Source organism: Lepisma saccharinum, chromosome 30 (genome assembly GCF_977018435.1).
Source record: "Lepisma saccharinum chromosome 30, izLepSacc3.1, whole genome shotgun sequence".
Lineage (NCBI taxonomy): Eukaryota > Metazoa > Arthropoda > Insecta > Zygentoma > Lepismatidae > Lepisma > Lepisma saccharinum.
Window position 1 is genome coordinate 37,564,847 of NC_139258.1, and position 6,000 is coordinate 37,570,846.

Sequence of the window (6,000 nt, forward strand, 5' to 3'; positions counted from 1 at the left end):
TTTCCCCAGTTACTTACTTGAAATTATTTTTTTGGAATTGCTGACCTATTTCAGTGTACTGGAATTGTTTGCCCCAAGCTAGAACAGGTGCTTATCTGCTAAGAGAAACAGTAGGTGAATTGCGCATTTTCATTCAGTCTGTTGTACACAATATGATGATGATGAATTGAGAGAAAAAAATGTCAATCTGCTTCGAATCAACAGAATTTCATTCCTTAGAAAATGTAGAGTAAAAATGTAATGAAAATATTGATGGCCAATTTGCCTACTGTTATCTTTGCCGTTGACTGTACAATCCAAATTCAAATGCCACCCTTGATTGGATACCATAGTGATGATCAAAATATTGCTGATAAATAAACTGTAAGGGTCAGTCAATAATTATCCACACTTTTTGCTTTAGATTGTGCATGTATGTCAATAAAGTGCATTTGTCATTCCTTTAGCACATATTTAACCTTCATCATTAGTTTTCTTGTGTTGTTGTTACAAGGTAAATGTGGTCGTTCAACTCTCCTTTGCACCAAAGAACAACAACATCACAATATGGGGGACTAATGTGTAGACATGCTAGTTCACCGATAGTCACTTTGTTTTTAAACGTATTGTCGTTTTGAACACACTTTGCCATGGTATAGCACCCCCCCCCCCCCCAAAGTGAGAGGTCAAATATGCGCTAAACCTACGACAAATGCACTATTCAAATTCAAATTTTCTTTATTAAAGGGCGAGGTTCAGCCTGTGTCTGTTCTACCATGTGCATGCAGATAGCAGTACAGCCAACATAAAGAAAATTACATTAATAGTGCAGATAATTATTAACTGACCCTAGTATTATAGAAGGTCATCAATTTCATTTCATCCCTTCGGTGATAGGGGACTTGAGAGAGTGCTCCTCTAGCCCCCGCTTCAGTAGTGCCAGATCTTATTTACCATGCTATTCTGTGTCAATCGTTATTCCTATGGATCCAATTATATAGCCGGTGTTTCATTCTCTCTCGGCCCCTGATTTTCCCTTATAAATTTCAAACTAATGGACACAATTCAGTGGTCAAATTTCCGATTTGCCACTGAAGTTCCTGGGTTTCAGTCTGTGTGGGCATGAAAGAGGCAGAAAAGTGATGCTTAACCCATTCGTGTCATATGATGAGCAGGACTCGCATGAACCTGTTATGACACATAAGTAGTATGACGAGCTCAGCTCGCAATGCTACAATGCTTGGTAGAAATGTACGTAGTTCAGTGTGTAGCTCATAGATGTCACTTGTATTAATTCTAAAACGAAGTCCAGACATGTGATGTTTGAAATTCTTTTAGTGTGGTGCCATTCGATGTGTTTCTGTGGAGTAAGAAAAAAAACATTTCTTTATCGTATGCCACCCAGCATCGAATGACATGGGTATAGGGGGGGGGAACCCTGGGGGTAAAGGTGGTCAGGGGCATGATGCTGATCACATCACTCCCACTGACAACCGGATCAAGAAAGTGTGGGTCGTTACCCCCACACCCACAGGGGAGCACTTTACTTTTTTTATGCCACTCTCCTCAGCTGCCATTATGGCATTGTACAGTTTCCAGAGTATGCTTTTCGAGGTCGACCTTCAGCCAGCAACACCCCCATGAGACTACAAGCAAAAGCATGGGCCCACTTTCCGATGCATATTCTCCCCACAGGAAAAAAAAATGTAACCAAAAGGTGTGTTGTGTGCTACAGTAGGGGTAAAAGGAGCGAAAGTGCTTGGCAGTGCAAAAAGTGTTGTGTTGCTCTTCACTTAGAAGAATTTTGAAGTGTACCACACTCAACAATCCTATTATGTATAACAAATGGGTAAGATCATGCTTTCAATACCATGTATGCAACATTTCAAAAAAGTAAGAATTTTGTAATAATCAGTTGATTTTATGTAGGCAATTTATTTTAATTTATTTTTGCGCTCCAAACTGCCGCAGTACAGAATTTAAGTATGATTTCTTGGTCAACTCCGAAGGTATTTGAACATGACGTCAATGGGTTAATAAAAAAAATAGAAATACAAAGACAATTTGCAGATAAATTAATCTAAATTTTGACCTACCTTCTACAAGGAATACAGTTGCACGGCAGCTACAACAGAATTTCATCAAGTGAAGTTCAGCTGAGAATGCATGGACCCATTATCCCCCACTCCATATTTTCAGTTTTGCCCTGGCTCTAGGTGGCTTCCAGATCTCATATTTGAAAATACCACTACACTAGCAATGACGAAGTGAAATGTGCCATTTGTAAATTACAGTTTATTGGAAAATGGTTATGGGTAAAATATTACTGAAATAACAATTTGTAATGTAATGTGTCACTAAAAAACTTCAGTTACAAATGTTTTTAAATTCCATGCAAGTTCCTGGTTTAGCCCATTACGGCATTCATTACCAAAGGTGCTTCTTAAATGAAGGGTGGAGAACTATCTCCCTGCTGTAGTTTTGGCAGCAGGAAGAATGGAAAGCAATTCCAGGCTGTCCATAGACATTTGATGAAAATAGTTTGTTGCATTGAACAAGTTCTTCCATCTCTGATGCATTTCCCATTGTGTCAATTGCTCAATATTTTTGAAGAATGTGAAAAATATCGGGAGGAGCCTGGTGAGACCATGCATAGCTATTGCAGTGTAGGTTTGGACAAGAGTTAGTGTCAGTGGGATTGGTCAATGATATTTATCTCCTTGTCTATAAAGCAATTTGTCACTAGAATTGATATCCAATGAGAAACTTACTTTTGGAAAGTTAAAAATACTCACCAAATAACTAGAAGAATGTGCTGTGTTAGAGATTGGCTTGCAAAGAAAAGCAAACCTATAATAAAGTAGAGTTTCTCAGAGATGAGAGTGAGTGCATAATTTGTCATACTTTCTTTCTTACTCACGCCTTGGTGCTACAGTCCACAAAGGGAATTGGCCTCCTTCACAACCAATCTTCATCTATGTTCTTCACTTTCCTTCTCCGTCGTCTCATTCCCAGTTTCCTTAAATCTTTATGAATATCATGAAACCATCTTTTGTGGCTTGGCCTCCCTGATGGCAGCATTGCCTTTTAATAAAAGGGTCCCAGGTTTGATTCCCAGTGGAGGCACATTGCACAGTGGTTTGGATCCCACTTTAAGGTCCAGTCCCAATTAGCCTATATGTGCGCAAAGTGGACTTAACAATTGAAACTAATCTTTGTGGTCTTCCCTTTTTCCTCCTGGTCATCCGGTTAGTACCTTTCTAGGTAATAGTCTTCCATTCTCCATTCTTATCTACCTTATTCATCCTGTGTTAATTTCCGTCACTATATCTACCTCTGTAAACAGATCAAGCAGTTTTATGTGTGTTCTTATTCTCCACTTACCATTTTCTCTAACTGTTCCAAAATTATTTTTTTTTCATAGGATAATGTTGCCTCCATCAATATGAAGTTATCACATTCCTTCAATATCCTTTTAATAATAATTTCTTAGATTTTGAGTTAATTTGAAAAATTTAAAATCCAGTAGCCATTTTGAAAAATTTTCAGAAATAAGTTGTTATATTTTTCAGAAGGAATGTAGCATTCGGTAGAATGTTAATTCTTGGGTTCAGAGGAATGCAATTTTCGGAAGCTTGTGGCTTACTACATAATCTTAAAGGTTCACTAAACACATTTTTATTGTCAATTTACATGAAAACCTCTTACCTTCGATGAAAATAACATTTGAATAGCCATTCCATCGTGCTCTAATGTAAAGCTTAAGGCAACCAAATGACAAACAGAATTTAGGACACAACGAGGCTGACGCCGCCACCAGAAATGTTTGCGAATGAACGGTCCCATTCATAAGATTGTCCTCTCACCTGAATGTTTCATCGATGTAGACTTTCAAGACAGAGAAGAGAGCTTCACCTGCAGATATTAAATTTACTTGGTACAGGTAGATGTCGGTTTAAAGCCCCACAACTGCGTCAAAGTCTCTACCATCTGTGAGGGCCTCTTTTTTTCAGTTGGAAGAGGGATGCAAGGCCGTTAGTACCTTACAGCCTTGCACCGGAGAACCAACTGCAATTGACTTAATATATCGACTGCATATATAGATTCGATATAAATGTCAATAGCATCGGAATACAACAAGATCCCCATTTTCATATGCACAAAGGATCTTGCTATATCACATTTTATTGTTGTCTTCAGTTTGATTCTGAAGACTTAAAATATACAAATCGAAGCAAACAATACATAAAATAAAGAATTGTACACTTACAACTAAAGAACACGGATGACACTGTAGGTTACGCATGCACCTTTTAATCAAGTGCTCTGTTGTTTGACTCCTGGTGAAGGCATAAATGATTCGGATCTCGCTTCAAACTGTTCGACTGGTTCCGAATAGCATATTTGTGGATAAAAACAAACAAGTAAGAAAAATTAAATTTCACTGACACGAAACAAATAAAGAATTATAAGAAAACTCTCATTGTACAGGATCATTGCAGCACATGGCAGCAAAAGTTGAAACTTTAAAGAAGACGTAAATCCAATGGAAATATAAGTAGACCCTGTATAATAAGAACAATACTCTGTGAAAAGGTAGAACTTTCTCGAAGGGCAGTATTGAAGAGCTCACTAATTCTGAACAGCCTGCGCCCAACCTGTGGTCTACTATCACACCCCCATTGGATTATTCATGTGTTTGCACGTAAACCCGTAAACAGGAAGGGTAGGTTACTTGACCAGCACTTCTCCCTCTCCCAGTTTGGACTGGGAATTAGAGAGCTCGTGGATTCAGGGAGTGGAAGCTACGTGGCCTAAAAATGCAGCCAGATATGTCCATTTCTACGCACATATGCTTTTCGGAAACGGCCCTACAGTTTTACTTGCAAGCCGAACCACGGGAAATTCCTCTTCCTTTCCTCCTTCGAACACTGGAACACTTGTATACAAGAGTGTGAATCAAACTAAGAAAAAGGAGTGTGTTGTTCTAACCAGACTTTATCACACCCAAATACTTTCACGTAGATTGTTGTGTTAGGTGCAAGGTATGCAAAGCAGCCGTTGTTACTGAGGAAATAAAATAAATTCAAATGAAAGTAGTAAGGAACTAGGAAAAGATAACAAGATGGTAAATACAAACCTCTGAATACCATTTTTGTCTTTGAACAATTTCAAAAAAGGTTATTGCAAAATATTTTATAGTTTATCCCGTGCCTACCTAGAAATCCGATATGTGAAACCCACTTTTACAATTCTAGCCTCCTCCAACATTTTCACCTGCAGCTAAATATAAACATTCGAGAAACTAATTAATGTTAAATTGTTCAAACATAGTTTTGACATTCTTTTTGAGACTTTTTGTAACAACCTGTTACATTCATCCACTTACGCAATGCAACTAAAAAAAAACTCTTATAAAGATACCCTTAAGCCTAGGATAGGTTACAATTTGTACATTACATAAAAATGAACTGAAATGTAACTGGGCTAGAATTAATTTTTTATAAGATAAAGAGGAACACACGGTAATAAAATGTGAAGATTTGTTTTCCTAAACAGAGCTTTGGGATAATATGGGGAAAATCAAATCATCCTTATTTTCCTTGGGAATTCCATATTTGTAATCATTCTCTGTCTTCAAATATGCTTCTGTGGTCTTTCTTTTCTTCGTAACTGAACTCTGTTTCAGAGTAGGATTAGGATGTTTTGTAGAACGGATCGTGGAGAGTCTTTCCCAACTTTCATAACTTTCACGTCCATCAACACACAACTACGTGTATCGATTTCTTGATTCACTCTCAAGTTGACTTTCATCTGGTTATTCATGCTTTTCCAGCCATAAAATGTCTTCTGTGCACAATCCTGAATATGAAAACAAGTTTCATGTTTTCCTGGCTGGCCTTTAACCAAGGTATAGCATAATCCTCCCTGAGTACTTTCATTCACTTTCAATTGTTTCCTCATTTGTGTTTGATTGGAGATTGGATCCCCTCCATTTTATGATTGGCTTTATGTCAGTTA